Here is a 17659-nt window from a genome sequence, read left to right as displayed (position 1 = left end):
TAAAGTTAAGAAAGCGGCCTTGAGCTCAACACCATTCGCTCCAAAAGCAAGTTTGCTACTTTGCGCCGGAATTAAACCAGCGATTTAAGAGTAATTTTGCTTTCAAGATTTAATCTCTACAAGTTTTCCGCATTACCAGCTGAGCTATCGAAGGGAAGCAGCAAAGGTGATTGTTCACCGTGCGCCTTTTGACACTCCCGGACTCGTGGAGTTGCGTGGGCATGACCGAGACTGACTCGGTACCTGCTCATACCGCAGCGCTTTGAGAGTGTGAGCTGCTCCTTACTCTCCACAACCTGGGTTAGTGGAGCAATGGAGAACGTGTCTGGCCAGAATTCAGAAGATTGTTGGTTCGATTTCCACCTGGATGGAGAGTTTTTTGCAAACTGCCGATTAGTTTATGATTTTACAACTTGCAAACTGTCCTACTTGTTAGTGCTGCCTGGATATATATGGATCAAGTGCCTTCTTAGCGCAGCAGGCAGCGCGTCAGTCTCATAATCTGAAGGTCCTGAGTTCAATCCTCAGAGAAGGCATCTTTAAGCTTTTTTTTTCCATCTTTGCTCAAGACCAAAATCAAGAATTTTTGCTGCCTGCAGCACACCAAAAGATTTGCTGCCCCTTGACCCCTCTGTACCGTAGCACGCAGTGAAGCTTAAGAAGTACATGGACCATGGGCTCGCTGAAAACTGACACCACTTTTGTTTCTGGACAATTGACCCAAGTCAAAAGGTGAGTGGAGAATGCAAGAAACGATCCTACTATCTCTCACATGCTCAGCGAGCACTCTATCAGAATCATAGAAAGGTTACAGCACGGAAGGAGGCTATTCGGCCCATCGAGTCCACACCAGCTCTATGCAAGAGCAATCCAGCTTGTCCCACTCCCCCGCCCCATCCCCGGAGCCCTGCAATTGTTTTCCTTTCCATGATTGAATCACCCCCTCGGGCAGTGCATTCCAGATCCTAACCACTCGCTGCGTAAAAAAGTTTTTCCTCCTGCCACATTTGGTTCTTTTGTCAATCAACTTTAATATATGTCATCTGGTCCTTGACCCTTCCGCCAATGGGAACAGTTTTTCTCTATCTACTCTGTCTAAATCCTTCATGATTTTGAATACCTCTATCAAATCTGCTCGCAACAGTCTCTGTTCCAAGGAGAACAATCCCAGCTTCTCCAGTCTATCCATGAAACTAAAATCCCTCATCCCTGGAATCATTCGAGTAAATCTCTTCTGCACCCTCTGCAAGGCCTTCACATCTTTCCTATAGTGCGGTGCCCAGGAGTGGATACAATACTCCAGTTATGGCCGAACCAGTGTTTCATAAAGGTTCATCATGACTTCCATACTTTTGTACTCTATGCCTCTATTTATAAAGCCATGGATCGCGTATGGTTTGAACTGCTTTTTCAACCTGCACTGTCACCTTCAATGATTTGTGCACATACACCCCCAGATCTCTCTGTTCCTGTACCCATTTTAGAATTGTGCCCTCTAGTTTATATTGTCTCTCCTCGTTATTCCCACCGAAATGCATCAATTCGCATTTTTCTACGTTAATGTTCATCTGCCACGTGTCCGCCCATGACAACAGCGTGTCTATATCCTCTTGAAGTCTATCACTATTCTTCTTACTGTTTACTACCCTTCCACTGTGGGAGAACCTTCACCACACGGACTGCAGCGGTTCAAGAAGGCGGCTCACCACCACCTTCTCAAGGGCGATGAGGGATGGCCAGCGATGCCCACATCCCATGAACGAATAAAAAACAATTTCGTGTCCTCTGCAAATTTGGAAATTGTGCCCTGTACACCCAAGTCCAAGTCATTAATATATATCAAGAAAAGCAGTGGTCCCAGCACTGACCGCTGAGGAACACCACTATATACTTCCCTCCAGTCCGAAAAAACAACCGTTCACCACGACTCTCTGTTTCCTGTCCCGCAGCTAATTCTGTATCCATGTTTCTATTGCCCCCTTTATTCCATATTTGTGGTTGTTTATTGTAAATTGCCCTTCACAGTAGCTGCTTCGCACTCGCCTCCAAGCGGCTCCACGACCAGCAGAGAAATCTTGCCTTGGGTTGGCCCCCTCCCTGAATACAATCAATACTTTACTCCAATCGGTAGTATCGAGCATCAGCAAGTGAGCAACAGTAGAACTGGAAGCCACAGCAATCGTGAATGATGCTGAGAAGAGCCCGAGCCTGCGGAAGGCAGACGAGGTCACCGGAAAGGAACAGCGGCCCCGAGTTTGAGGGATCAGCGAAGGCCCTGTCTGTCTGACTGACTGACAGAAGTCTTTTGTCTGAAAGCGGTTTGAAGTATTGTTACGCAAAGGCACTCCCTGCCGGTGAGCAGAGGCAAATGCTCGAGCAAAACAGCCGTTTTCGGGCAGACACAGAAAGCTTGAATGTTTGAGAACGGAAAAGAGGTGCCCTGTGCCTCAGCGCCAACATGTTAAGCAATCGGCTGTCTGTAAAGTTATGAGAACGGCCATGAGCTAATTGCTGCTTATTCCAAAAGCACGTTCACTACTTCGAACCAGCGACACTAAGGATGATTTTGATCTACTTTTGTATTAAACACTTCGATTCGACCAGCTGAGCTATCCATGGGAAGCAGTTAAGGTTTTTCCCTTTGGTGATTGTTCACTGTGCGCCTTTTGACACTCCTGGGCTCGTGGAATCGTGTGGGCATGACCGAGATCGACTCGGTACCTGCTCATACCGCAGCGCTTTGGGAGTGTGAGCTCCTACTTACCTTGTATCAGTTGGGCCAGTGGAGCAATGGACAACATGCCTGTTTACTGATAAGCCCATTGTAGATTCGGTTCCCATTTCACTCGAAGGTTTCTGTAAACTTTTTTTATTACAGAACATACATTACTACATAAAATTTAAGAATACACAGAGTTAAAATTAAATTTCACAATTTCGAAGCAATACAATACAATAAAGACCGTGTCTCACGGTATGGCCCGTCCAGTTAAAGGGGCCACACCATGAGATCTCACGGTGTGACCTGTCCAGTTAAAGGGCCTCACCCTGTGATCATAAGAACAAAATAGATGGGAGTAGGAGTTGGCCATTCGGCCCCTCGACCCCGTTCCGCCATTTAATGAGATCATGGCTGATCTGATTTTTACCTCAACTCCACTTTCCCGCCTTTTCCCCATATCCTTTGACTCCCTTGCTGACCAAAAATTTGTCTGACTCAGCCTTGAATGTATTCAATGGCTCAGCCTCCACAGCTTTTTGGGGTAAAGAATTCCAAAGATTCATGACCCTCTGGGAGAAGAAATTCCTCCTCATTTCCGTCTTAAACGTGCGAACCCTTATTCTGAGACTATGGCCCCTAGTTTTAGATTCCTCCATGAGGGGTTCCATCCTCTCAGCATCTACCCTATCGAGTCCCCTCAGAATCTTGTATTTTTCGGTTAGGTCTCCTCTCATTCTTCTAAACTCCAACGAGTATAGACCCAACCTGTACAATCTTTCCTCATGAGACAACCCATCCATACCTGGAATCAACCAGGTGAACCTTCTACAGGCATTTGGAGAGGCAGGGAGTGATTAGGAACAGTCGGCATGGTTTTGTGAGAGGAAAATCATATCTCACGAATTTGATTGAGTTTTTTGAAGGAGTAACCAAGAAGATAGATGAGGGCTGTGCAGTAGATGTGGTCTACATGGACTTTAGCAAAGCCTTTGACAAGGTACCGCATGGTAGGTTGTTACATAAGGTTAAATCTCACGGGATCCAAGGTGAGGTAGCCAATTGGATACAAAATTGGCTTGACGACAGAAGACAGAGGGTGGTTGTAGAGGGTTGTTTTTCAAACTGGAGGACTGTGACCAGCGGTGTGCCTCAGGGATCGGTGCTGGGTCCGCTGTTATTTGTTATTTATATTAATGATTTGGATGAGAATTTAGGAGGCATGGTTAGTAAGTTTGCAGATGACACCAAGATTGGTGGCATTGTGGACAGTGAAGAAGGTTATCTGGGATTGCAACGGGATCTTGATAAATTGGGCCAGTGGGCCGATGAATGGCAGATGGAGTTTAATTTAGATAAATGTGAGGTGATGCATTTTGGGAGATCGAATCAGGCCAGGACCTACTCCGTTAATGGTGGGGCGTCGGGGAGAGTTATAGAACAAAGAGATCTAGGAGTACAGGTTCATAGCTCCTTGAAAGTGGAGTCACAGGTGTATAGGATGGTGAAGAAGGCATTCGGCATGCTTGGTTTCATTGGTCAGAACATTGAATACAGGAGTTGGGATGTCTGGTTGAAGTTGTACAAGACATTAGTAAGGCCACACTTGGAATACTGTGTACAGTTCTGGTCACCCTATTATAGAAAGGATATTATTAAACTAGAAAGAGTGCAGAACAGATTTACTAGGATGCTACCGGAACTTGATGGTTTGACTTATAGGGAGAGGTTAGATAGACTGGGACTTTTTCCCCTGGAGAGTAGGAGGTTAAGGGGTGATCTTATAGAAGTCTATAAAATAATGAGGGGCATAGATAAGGTAGATAGTCAAAATCTTTTCCCAAAGGTAGGGGAGGCTATAACGAGGGGACATAGATTTAAGCTGAGAGGGGAGAGATATAAAAGGATCCAGAGGGGCAATTTTTTCACTCAAAGGGTGGTGAGTGTCTGGAATGAGCTTCCAGAGGCAGTAGTAGAGGCGGGTACAATTTTGTGTTTTAAAAAGCATTTGGACAGTTACATGGGTTAGATAGGTATAGAGGGATATGGGCCAAGTGCAGGCAATTGGGACTAGCTTAGTGGTATAAACTGGGCGACATGGACATGTTGGGCCGAAGGGCCTGTTTCCATGTTGTAAACTTCTATGATTCTCTGAACTGCCTCCAATGCAAGTATGTCCTTCCTTAAATAAGGGCACCAGTACTGTATGCTGTCCTCCAGGTGCGGTCTCACCAGCACCCTGTACAGTTTTAGCATGACTTCCCTGCTTTTACACTCCGCTCCCACATAAATAAAGGCCAATATTCCGTTTGTCTTCCGGATTACCTGCTGCACCTACATGTTGTCTTTTTGTGTTTCATGTACGAGGACACCCAGATCCCTCTGTACTGCAGCATTTTGTAGTATTTCTCCATTCAATTAATATTTGCTTTTTTATTTTTCCTCTCAAAGTGGATGTCTTCACATTTTGCCACGTTATATTCCATCTGCCAAATGTTTGCCCATTCACTTAACCTGACAATATCCTTTTGCAGACACTTTGTGCCCTCATCGCAACTTGCTTTTCCACCTATCTTTGTATCATCAGCAAACTTGGCCACAAGATACTCTGTTCCTTCATCTAAGTCATTGATATATATTGTAAATAGTTGAGGCCCCAGCACGGAGCCCTGTGGCACCCCACTAGTTACAGATTGTTATTTGGAAAATGACCCTTTTATCCTGACTCTTTGTTTTCTGTTAGTTAGCAAATCCTCTATCCATGCCAGTATATTACCCCAACACCATGAGCTCTTATCGTGTGCAGTCATCTTTTATATGGTACCTTATCGAACGTCTTTTGGAAATCCAAATATACTGCATCCATTGGTTCCCCCTTATCCACCCTGAGCATTACTTCCTGGTGGTGGATGGGGTGCCAATCAAGCGGGCTGCTTTGTCCTGGATGGTGTCGAGCTTCTTGAGTGTTGTTGGAGCTGCACTCATCCAGGCAAGTGGAGAGTATTCCATCAAACTCTTGACTTGTGCCTTGGAGATGGTGGAAAGGCTTTGGGGAGTCAGGAGTTGAGTCACTCGCCGCAGAATACCCAGCCTCTGACCTGCTCTTGTAGCCACAGTATTTATGTGGCTGGTCCAGTTAAGTTTCTGGTCAATGGCGACCCCCAGGATGTTAATGGTGGGGGATTCGGCGATGGTAATGCCGTTGAATGCCAATGGTAAGATAGTTAGACTCTCTCTTGTTGGAGATGGTCATTGCCTGGCACTTGTCTGGCGCGAATTTTACTTGCCACTTATGAGCCCAAGCCTGGATGTTGTCCAGGTCTTGCTGCATGCGGGCACGGACTTCATTATCTGAGGGGTTGCGAATGAAACTGAAAACTGTGCAATCATGAGCGAACATCCCCATTTCAGAACTTATGATGGAGGGAAGGTCATTGATGAAGCAGCTGAAGATCGTTGGGCCTAGGACACTGCCCTGAGGAACTCCAGCAGCAATGTCCTGGGGCTGAGATGATTGGTCTCCAACAACCACTACCATCTTCCTTCTTGCTAGGTGTGACTCCAGCCGATGGCGAGTTTTCCCCCTGATTCCCGTTGACTTCAATTTTACTCGGGCTCCTTGGTGGCACACTCGGTCAAATGCTGCCTTGATGTCAAGGGCAGTCACTCTTACCTCACCTCTGGAATTCAGCTCTTATGTCCATGTTTGTACCAAGGCTGTAATGAGGTCTGGAGCCGAGTGATCCTGGCGGAACCGAAACTGAGCATCAGTGAGCAGGTTATTTGTGAGTAAGTGCCGCTAGATAGCACCATCGATGAAACCTTCCATCACTTTGCTGAAGATCAGTGGTCGAAATTTCGCTTTCCCCATGAGTGACCTGTGTTCGATTCGCGGCCAATGCACTCTCAATTTCATTTTAGATCTTTAATTCGCCCGCACCACTCAACCCCGCTTATAGCTGAAATTCACCATTTATTTAGGGCTGCAAGTAGTGTGGCCACTGTTTTCGGCCAGAATGGAGATGATTGGGTAATTCCCCCATCTTTCACTGCTGTAACTGACTGGGATTAATTTTACACACATAATTTGGATTATGTAACTATCCTCCCCGCATTGCATTTTACAAACATACAAACATACGAACAAGAACTAACAGCAAAAGATACTCTGGTGCATCCAGCCTGTCTCATGCAATTCTCATACCTTGTGTTTCACACTAAATAGAATCCCCACTCCACCCAAAACTACGCCATCTCCTGCGAGAGGCGAAAAAACAAATGAAAACTCAGGCCAATCTGGGGGGAGGGGGAATCTTGGAGTTTCCTCTCGACCCTTAGGAGATCGAAACTGGAGTAGGAGGTTATTCTGGCTCTGGATAATTCTATGCATTACCTACCTTTTGCATGCGATGATCTTCCCCAGCCTGAAAGAGGTCCAGCTCTCGATTGAAATATTGCTGGAGAAATAATCAATTTATATTATGTAACTATCCTCCACTCATTGCATTTTACTGGATCAATAATCAATATATATTATGTAACTATCCCCCACTCACTGCATTTTACTGGATCAATAATCAATTTGTATTGTGCAACTATCATCCACTCACATACTGCATTCATCTGGCGAAATAATGAGTTTGTATTCTGTAAATCTCCTTTTAAAGTCCGACGTTATGTATTTGTTTGTCTATATTAGGAAGTGTATGCATACTTTGTTTAAAATTGTTGTAGATTTACAGTAAAGTAGTAAAATATCTGGCAATTTCTGAAGCAAGTAGAGTTTGTTGAAATATCAGAGGTTTTTGCAAACATGCTGAGAAGGTGGGAGTTATAGAATCGAGGTTCTACAGCGTCACCTCTGGTGGACAGGTGTAATTACAGCATTTCACATTTACAGAGGCAGTTTTTTATTGTAAAAATTAATACAATATAGGAATTTCTAATGGAAAGAGGTGACGCAGAAGTGTAAGTACTTTTTAAAAACAATATTAGGTGCAGGCATATGATTTATAATGTATTAGTAATTGAACTCGCTGGGCTTTGTTGTAAGGTGTCAGTAGTGGCCCAGTTGATAGCCTCCTTAACTCTGATATTGGACATTGTAGTTTCGACTCCCACTCCAGAGACTTCAGCACAAAATCTAGGCTTACTGGATTAGTCCAGTGCAGAACTAATGGAGTTTGGTACTCTGAGAGGATCTGTCTTTCAGATAAGACATTAAACAGAGGCTCTATATTCTCTCACAGGTGGACGTGAAATAGTCTAATGCACTATTGGAAAAAAAGCAGGCGAGTTCAACCGAGTGTCCTGGTCAATGTTTATCCCTCAACCAACATCACCAGTACAGATGATCTGCTTATTATTACATTGCTGTTTATGGGACCTTGCTCTGTGAAAATCGGCTGCTATGTTCCTACATTACAACAGTGATTACATTACAAAAAACACTTCATTGGCTACAAATCGCTTTCGGACCTGCTTTGATCGTGAAGGGCGCTTTATAAATTAAAGTTCTTCCTCTTTTATTGTTAAATAGCAAAACCTTTGCCAAATTGTGAAGCAAAGATGTCGAGTTGGTTGGTGCATAGATTTTCCTGTACAGTACAGCAGAAGTAGGCCATACGGCCCCTGGACCCTGCTCCTCCATTAAATAAGATCATGGCTGAACTTCGACCTCAATTCCACTTTCCCACCGTATCCACATATCACTTGATTCCCTCAGTGTCCAAAAATCGATCGATGTCAGTCTTGAAGATATTCAACAACTGAGCATCAACAGCCCTCTGGGGGGGGGGGGGGGGGGGCAGAAAATTCCAAAGATTCACAACCCGCTGAGTATTTTTTTTCCTCTTCTCGGTCCTAAATGGCCGACCCCTCATCTTGAGACTATGACCCCTAGTTCTAGAGTCTCCAGCCAGGGAGAGCAGCCTCTCTGCATCTACCTTGTCAAGCCTTCTAAGAATTTTATACGTTTCAATTAGATCACCACTCATTCTTCTAAAATCCAGAGAACTTGAGCCCATTCTACTCAATATCTCCTCATAGGACAGCCCTCTCATCCCAGGAATCAATCCAGTGAACCTTCGTTGCACGCCCTCTAAGGCAAGTATATCCTTCCTTAGGTAAGGAGACCAAAACTGTGCACAGTACTCCAGATGTGGTCTCACCAAAGTCCTATATATTTGCAGCAAGACCTCCTTATTCTTGTACTCCAACCCCCTTGAAATATTGGATAACATAGCATTTCCCTTCCTAATTGCTTGCTGTACCTGCATGTTAACTTTCTTTGATTCGTGTACAAGGAAACCCAAATCCCCCTGATTACAACATTTCTGAGTCTCTCACCATTTAAAAAAATATTCTGCTTTTCTATTCTTGCTACCAAAGTGAATAACCTCACATTTCCCCACATTATACTCTATTTGCCACCTTCTCGCCCATTCACTTAACCTGTCTATATCCCTTTGAAGCCTCTTTGCGTCCTCCTCACCACTTACTTTCCCACCTTTGTATCGTCAACAAGTTTGGATACATTATTCTCGGTCCCCTCCTATAAGTCATTGATATGGATTGTAAACAGCTGAGGCTCCAGCACTGATCATTGCGGCACCCGTCTCGTTACTACCTGCCAACCCGAAAATGACCCATTTATTCCTTACTCCTTTTTTCCAGTCCGTTAACCAATCGTCAATCCATGCTAATATATTACCTCCAATCCTATGAGCCCTAATCTTGTGTAACAATCTCTTGTGTGGCTCCTTTCTCCTGTCCCAGTGGTTTCTGGACCATCAATAGATTACCGGAAGCCCCAATAGATATCTGGAACACCAATAGATTTCTCCCGTCCCAATGGTTTACTCCAGCTTTTCTTTTTCAAAAAAATGTACTTTATTAATAAAATTTGCAGCAATGCATACAGTACAGTTGTCATATCACATTCCAAACGTACACAATACAGATTATACAATTTGCAGGTTACATCAAGTACGGTTCAATGAACACATTGTACATTATTACAGTTCATCACACTATGGGGTGTCTCATTGCATTATACGCAACACAGATTGTTGATTACAGATTCATTACAGGTACATTACAGATTCATTACAGGTACATTACAGCAATTTGAATTTTACATTCTGCACAGGGTTTTTTTTCCCCTGATTTCAGCCCCTCGGTATACAATGGCGGGAAGGCTATAAACGGTTGCCTTTCCCCACAGAGCCTTTGCGGTGGCCGCACCCATCCTCAGTGCGTCCCTGAGCACGTCGTCCTGGACCTTGGAACGTGCCAGTCTGCAACACTCGGTCGAGGACAGCTCCATGCACTGGATGACCAGCAGGTTTCGGGCAGACCAAAGGGCGTCTTTCACCAAGTTAATGGACTTCCAGCAGCAGTTGATGTCTGTCTCGGTGTGCGTCCCCGGGAACAGCCCGTAGAGCACACAGTCCTGTGTTACGGAGCTGCTCGGGACGAACTTGGACAGATACCACTGCATCTCTCTCCAGGCCTTCTTTGCAAAGGCGCATTCCAGAATGAGATGGGTGACGGTTTGGTCTGCACCGCAGCCTCCTCGGGGACAATGTGCGGTGGCGCTGAGAGACCGGGAGTGCAAGAAGGATCTGAAAGGAAGGGCCCTTCTCACCACCAGCCAAGCTATGTCTTGGTGCTTGTTTGAAACTTCTGGCGATGTTTTTATTTATATATTTCAAAAATATACTTTATTCATAAAAATTGTAAAGGTAAACAGAACAATGCAACTATCACAATACAACTACATGTCATACATGATAAATACAGTTCATGACACTCCAGGGTGCCTCATTGCACTTGCAATCAGTATAGATTACAGTTACATTACAGCAATTACAGTCATTACAAGGAGTTTTTTTTGGTTTCCAGTCCCTCAGCCTACGATGGCAAGAGTGTCCTAAAATGTTGCCTTTCCCCATCGAGCTTTTGCGGTGGCTGCATCTCAGCGCCCTGTCCTAGAAATGCTTTAATATCTAAGGGTTACTAGGTATTTTGCAGAAAAGAACGACGAACACCATTGTTAATCGGCCAGCAAGTCCTTCCAGGTGATAGCTCAGATTGTAAACAATTTTACACCACCAAGTTATAGTCCAACAAATTTATTTTAAATTCCACAAGCTTTCGGAGGCTTCACCTGACGAAGGAGGAAGCCTCCGAAAGCTTGTGGGATTTAAAATAAAATTGCTGGACTATAACTTGGTGTTGTAAAATTGTTTACAATTGTCAACCCCAGTCCATCACCGGCGTCTCCACATCACAGCTCAGATAGGCAGTGATTCGAAGTTGCCATTAAAGTCACCGCTCTGGGAGCACACATTATTTCTGTTTTTAGTCATGAACGAGGGGAGAGCGCGAACGCAGTCCCCACTACCACAAATTTTGCAGTCGAGTATCCCGCATTTGGGGACATCGCAGGCGTCAGCACATCCGGAGTGCAATGGGTTAGCCTCATCCTGGGAGAACCTCCTTCCTGATCAAGGTCTCTCCCCTGCCAGGTAAGTATGCTCGAATGGTGTTGCAAATTTCCATCCAACGGCAGTCAACACTCTTTCACATTAGGGCAAATAAGAATTTTAAACGTTCATTTTCCATTTTTATAAGGAATGTTTACTGGAAATGTAAGAATCATTGTTTTTCCATCATTTCTTTGGTTAAATATGATCGTTTTTGCAGATTCAACAGTATTCGCTGCCTCATTTGCATATCACCCATAAAAGGAAAGAGCGCCCCCCATTCGCCGGATGGAACGGAGCATTCCTGAATGGCTCTGCCCATTTACAGCTCATCTCTTGTTTCTTCACTTGTCCCACTACCGCCCTCCTCGCCTTGAATCTTTTTTTTCCAAAAAATATACTTTATTCATAAAATTTGCAGCAGTACATACAATACAGTTGTCATATCACTTTCCAAACGTACACAATACAGATTATACAATTTGCAGGTTACGTCAAGTACAGTTCAATGAACACATTGGACATAATTACAGTTCATGACACTCTAGGGTGTCTCATTGCATCATACTCAACACAGATTATTGCTTACAGATTCATTTCAGATTCATTACAGGTACATTACAGGAATTTGAATTTTACATTCTGCCCGAGGGGGTTTTTCCCTGATTGCAGCCCCTCGGTTTACAATGGCGGGAAGGCTCTAAACGGTTGCCTTTCCCCACAGGGCCTTTGCGGCGGCCGCACCCATCCTCAGTGCATCCCTCAGCACGTAGTCCTGGACCTTGAAATGTGCCAGTCTGCAACACTCGGTCGAGGACAGCTCCTTGTGCTGGAAGACCAGCAAGTTTCGGGCAGACCAAAGGGCGTCTTTCACCGAGTTGATGGTCTTCCAGCAGCAGCTGATGTCCGTCTCAGTGTGCGTCCCCGGGAACAGCCCGTAGAGCACAGAAACCTGTGTTACGGAACTGCTCGGGACGAACCTGGACAGATACCACTGCATCTCTCTCCAGACCTTCTTTGCAAAGGCACATTCCATAAGGAGATGGGTGACGGTCTCGTCTCCACCGCAGCCTCCTCTGGGACAGCGCGCGGTGGCGCTGAGAGTCCGGGATTGCATGAAGGATCTGACGGGAAGGGCCCTTCTCACCACCAGCCAAGCTCGGTCTTGGTGCTTGTTTGAAAGTTCTGGCGATGAGGCGTTCTGCCAAATGACATTGACAGTCTGCTCGGGGAACCAACCGACAGGATCCACCATCTCCTTTTCCCGCAGGGTCTCGAGGACGTTACGTGCGGACCACTTGCTGATCGCCTTGTGGTCAAAGGTGTTTTCCTGCACAAACCTTTCCACGAAGGACAGGTGGGGCGGAACGGTCCAACTGGACGGAGCGTTCCGTGGCAGCGTGGCCAGGCCCATCCTTCTCAACACCGGGGACAGGTAGAACCTCAGCACGGAGTGACACTTTGTGTTTGCGTACTGAGGGTCTATGCACAGCTTGATGCAGCCGCACACAAAGGTGACCATCAGGATGAGGGCCACGTTGGGCACGCCTTTCCCCCCTTTCTCTGGAGATTTGTACATCGTGACCCTGCGGACACGGTCCATTTTTGATCTCCAGACGAAGTGGAAGATGGCTCGGGTGACTGTCGCGGCGCAGGAGCGAGGTATGGGCCAGACCTGCGCCACGTACAGCAACACCGAGAGCACCTCGCACCTGATGACCAGGTTCTTGCCCACGATCGAGAGGGATCGTTGATGCCACAGTCCCAGTTTCTGCTTAACCTTGGAGATACGCTCCTCCCAGTTTTTGGTGCACGCCCCGGCCCCCCCGAACCAGATCCCCAGCACCTTCAGGTAATCCGACCTGACGGTGAAGGGGACAAAGGATCGGTCGGTCCAGTTCCCAAAGAACATGGCCTCGCTCTTGCTACGATTTACCCTGGCCCCCGAGGCCAGTTCGAACTGGTCGCAGATGCTCATCAATCTGCGGACCGACAGCTGATCCGAGCAAAAGACGGCGACGTCATCCATGTACAGGGAGGCCTTGACCTGAGTGCCTCCGCTGCCTGGGATCGTCACCCCTCTTATGCCCGCATCCCTCCTGATGGACTCGGCAAAGGGTTCGATGCAACACACGAACAAGACGGAGGAGAGAGGACAGCCCTGCCTGACTCCAGATTTGATCGGAAAGCTTTCTGATTCCCACCCATTGATTGAAACTGCGCTACTTATGTTTGTGTAGAGCAGTTGGATCCAATTGCGGATTCCCTCCGCAAACCCCATTTTGGAGAGCACGTCCATCATGTACGTGTGGGATATTCTGTCAAAGGCCTTCTCCTGGTCCAGGCTGATCAGGCAGGTGTTCACCCCCCTGTCCTGTACGTAGGCAATCGTATCCCTGAGTAGCGCCAGGCTATCAGAGATCTTCCTGCCGGGTACGGCGCAGGTCTGATCGGGGTGGATCACCACCTCCAGGGCTGACTTGACCCGATTGGCGATGACCTTGGACAGAATTTTGTAGTCCACGTTAAGTAGTGAGATGGGTCGCCAATTTTTGATTTCTTCCCTCTCCCCCTTCCGTTTGTAGATGAGGGTGATGATGCCTTTCCTCATGGACTCTGACATGCTGCCTGCCAGAAGCATACCCCCGTACACTTCCAGCAGGTCTGGGCCTATCCAGTCCCACAGAGCCGAGTACAACTCCACCGGTAAGCCGTCGCTTCCGGGAGTCTTACTCTTCTCGAAGGATCGGACGGCCTTTGTCAGTTCGTCCAGAGTTAGCGGGTGATCCAGACTCTCCCGCTTGCTGTCGTCTAGAACCTCCGTGATAGACGACAAGAAGGAGTGGGAGGCCGCGCTGTCTGTGGGCTTCGCGTCGTACAGTCCGGCATAAAAGGATTTGCAGATCCTCAGTATGTCGGGCTGCGAGGACGTGACCGAGCCGTTCTCTTCCTTCAGGCTGCTGATCACAGAGCTCTCTCTGTGCACCTTTTGGAAGAAGAAGCGCGAGCAAGTCTCGTCCTGCTCCACGGAGCGGACTCTGGACCGGAAGATGATCTTGGAGGCCTCGGAGGCAAAGAGCGAGGCTTGCTGGTCCTTCACCTCTCTGAGTTCCTCCCCGACATCGATCCCCATCGACTGCAGCAGGAGAAGATTCTGCATGCTTTTCTGGAGTCGGGACGTTTCCCTCTGCCTCTCTCTCGCCTTCTGAACACCTTTGAGGATGAAGAACCTCTTGATGTTCGCCTTGATGGCTTCCCACCAGTGCACTGGGGAATCAAAGAGGGGCTTTACGGTTCTCCAACCTTTGTAATCCCTCGTCAGTTCCTCAATGTTTCCCGGGGTCAACAGTTTCACGTTCAGCTTCCATGTCCCCCTGCCCACTCTCTGATCGTCCTGTAGGTGACAGTCGGCCAGGAGGAGGCAGTGGTCAGAGAAGAACACCGGTGTGACCTTGGTGGATCTGACCTTGAGCTTCGGGGATACAAACAGGAAGTCTATCCTGGAACGGACGGACCCGTCTGGTCTGGACCAGGTGTATTGACGCGCCGCTCCGTCTGCAGGGTTGCTGAAGACGTCGCACAGCTTGGCGTCTTTCACCGCTTCCATCAGGAGTTTGGACGTGGTGTCCAGTTTGCTGTCGGCTCTGCCGGATCGTCCAGCCGCATCGATGATGCAGTTGAAGTCACCGCCGAGAATGACCGGCTTGGACGTCGCCAGCAGCAGTGGGAGCTGCTGGAAGACGGCCAGCCGCTCGTCCTTCAGAGCCGGGGCGTACACGTTGATCAGCCGGAGCGGAGCGTTTTTGTACATTACGTCTGCTACGAGGAGACGGCCCCCCACCACCTCCTTTACTTCGGTGATGGTGAAGTTGCCCCCCCGCAGCAGAATCCCCAGGCCGGAGGCACGGTTATCGTTGCCTCCCGACCAGATAGACGGCCCGTGGGCCCAGCGCTGCGACCATTGCCTGTAATTGCTGAGATGCGGCAGGCCGCACTCCTGTAAGAACAGCAGGTCGCTCTTGACCTTGGCCAGGTAGTCCAAGGTCGACACACATCGCGTAGTGCTTTTAACGCTACGCACGTTAATGGATGCGACTTTCAGACCCATTTTAACAACTGTTTAAAGTCTCACCCGTCAGTCCGTTTGCTGTTTCCAGCTCTTGGCCGTGTTTCTGCATATAGGTGATCTGTGTAAAGTGTTCCACGATCCCTGAGCTGAGGTACGAGTTCTGTTCTGCCTCAGAGAGGGGGTCGTCGTTCCGCCGGGGTGACATCGGCGGCCTGGTGTCGGGTGAAGAGTCCGTGCGATCCTCGATCGGTTGGGGCTCCTCGTTGTCGCTTCTCCCGGTTTCCCGGAGCTGGTCTTCGCTCTCTGTGGTGCTGCTCCCGGTGTCCTGGAGCTGGTGTGCGCTGGGCACTACGATGCTGCCGGCTTCCCGGAGCTGGAGGGCACTGGAGGCGTTGTCGCTCCCAGTGTTCTGGAGATGGGGGGTGCCGATCGCATCGGGGTCACCTTGGGTATTTTGCCGCTTTCGGTGGGACGGCTGACCACTTCGCTCCTGTCGTCCCTCCTCGTCAGACTCGGGGTAGTCGTTGCAGTCCGACTGCGACTCGAGTGCTCTTTTGACCCCTGGTGTAGTGTCGGCAGGGGCTTGTTTCCTTTTCTCTGGCTTCTTCTTTTTGGTTTTATTGACCACCAGCTGCCATCCTCCCTCTGCTGCCTCCTCGTCCATGGACTCTGTCGTCTGTTGGGGAGGCTCGGAGCTGGGTGTCGGGGTCTGGCAGTTTTCGGCTTGACCCTTTCCTCGTTCATTGTTTTCCTGGGCTAGGGGCTTCTTGGAGGAGGTCGCGGCCGGCCGCTGACTCTTGGCCTTCTTTGGGGCATCCTTGCTTGTTGCCCCCTCCTCCTCCGCTGTGTTGTTCTTGGCCGCCTGGGCGTAGCTGAGGTTGCGTTCGGGGCAGACCCTGTAGAGATGGCCTTCCAGCCCGCACAGGTTGCAGCGCTTGCTCTCCTTGCAGTCCTTAGTCTGGTGTCCTTCCTGCTTGCAGTTCTTGCAGACGGTTGCAGTGCAGGTGTTCGCCAAATGGCCGGATTTGCCACAGGTGCGACAGACTCTGGGCTGCCCCACGTACGTGATGTATCCTCGACTTCCTCCGATGGCGAAGCTGGAGGGAGGGTGGACGATGTTGCCTTGGGCGTCCAGTCTCAACATTGCCGTGACCTCCCTCTTGCTGGTCCAGATCCCAAACTGGTCGGTGACGTCGACGCTGTTCTGCGCCCCGTCGACGTATCTGGCAAGGAACGTCAGCACATCGGCGAGCGGGACGTGTGGGTTGTACATGTGTACAATCAGCTTGCGATTCCTCTGCGTTGGGAGGGTGAAAAGCGGCTCCGCAGCGAGCATGGCCAGCAGTCCGACGCTCCCCTTCTCCTTGAAGACTTGAAGAAGCTTCTGGCGTCCAGCGACGGTCTTGAAGGTGACGTCAAAATGTCCGCTTCGAGGGAAATCCTGGAGGCACAAGATGTCCGTCGCTTTGAATCCACAGCAGTCGAGCAGAACGCGTTTGACGAAAAGCTCCCGATCCACCGGCGAAACACATTCGACTGTCGTTACCGTCACCCTGACGGTGTTTGGCACACCATGGCCGACTGCCCGGGTGCCCTTCCCTGCCATTGCAGTGTTGATGTGGTCCTTATGCAAATTTAGGGGCGGAGCCAGCACACAAACGACCAATCACAGCAAAGTCCGCACTTTGCGAGCGCACGAGGTCGCGGCCAGCGTTCCAGTCCGCTCAGATCCAAATAAGCCCGAAAAGGAACACACTTGATCTTAGCCAAAAGGCACTCCAGGGTGCCTCATTGCACTTGCAATCAGCATAGATTACAGTTACATTACAGCAATTACAATCATTACAAGGAGTTTTTTTTGGTTTCCAGTCCCTCGGCCTACGATGGCGAGAGTGTCCTAAACTGTGGCCTTTCCCCATCGAGCTTTTGCGGCGGCTGAATCTCAGCGCCCAGTCCTGGAAATGCTTTAATATCTAAGGGTTACTAGATATTTTACAGAAAAACGACAAACAACACTATTAATCGGCCAGCAAGTCGTTTGCGCTGATCGCTCAAATAGTCACTGATTCGAGATTACTCCATTAATAACTCATCACTCTGGGAGCAAACTTCATTTCTATCTTTAGTCATGAACGAGGGGAGAGCGCGAACGCAGTCCCCACTACCACAAATTTTGCAGTCGAGTATCCCGCATTTGGGGACATCGCAGGCGTCAGCACACCCGGAGTGCAATGGGTTAGCCTCATCCTGGGAGAAACTCCTTCCTGATCAAGGTCTCTCCCCTGCCAGGTAAGTATGCTCGAACAGTGTTGCAAATTCCCATCCAACGGCAGTCAATACTCTTTCACATTAGGGCAAGTAAGAATTTTAAACGTTCATTTT

General features: G+C 48.3%; 3 non-coding genes across 3 annotated transcripts; 1 reads left to right on the top strand and 2 right to left on the bottom strand.

Annotated features, from left to right (window-relative positions):
* Positions 1–463: 463 nt before the first annotated feature.
* trnam-cau (transfer RNA methionine (anticodon CAU)) lies at positions 464–536 on the top strand. Its single transcript has one exon. It is a non-coding gene; the product is annotated as a tRNA-Met (tRNA).
* Positions 537–11095: 10559 nt separating this feature from the next.
* LOC137317701 (U1 spliceosomal RNA) lies at positions 11096–11258 on the bottom strand. The gene has a single exon (XR_010961747.1). It is a non-coding gene; the product is annotated as a U1 spliceosomal RNA (small nuclear RNA).
* A 6153-nt stretch (positions 11259–17411) lies between these two features.
* On the bottom strand, positions 17412–17574 carry LOC137317702 (U1 spliceosomal RNA). Its single transcript, XR_010961748.1, has one exon. It is a non-coding gene; the product is annotated as a U1 spliceosomal RNA (small nuclear RNA).
* Between the last annotated feature and the right edge of the window lie 85 nt (positions 17575–17659).

This window comes from Heptranchias perlo, unplaced genomic scaffold (genome assembly GCF_035084215.1).
Source record: "Heptranchias perlo isolate sHepPer1 unplaced genomic scaffold, sHepPer1.hap1 HAP1_SCAFFOLD_63, whole genome shotgun sequence".
In the NCBI taxonomy this organism is placed as follows: domain Eukaryota; kingdom Metazoa; phylum Chordata; class Chondrichthyes; order Hexanchiformes; family Hexanchidae; genus Heptranchias; species Heptranchias perlo.
The sequence above is the reverse complement of the archived record's forward strand: the minus strand, read 5'-3'. Positions and strand labels throughout refer to the sequence as shown.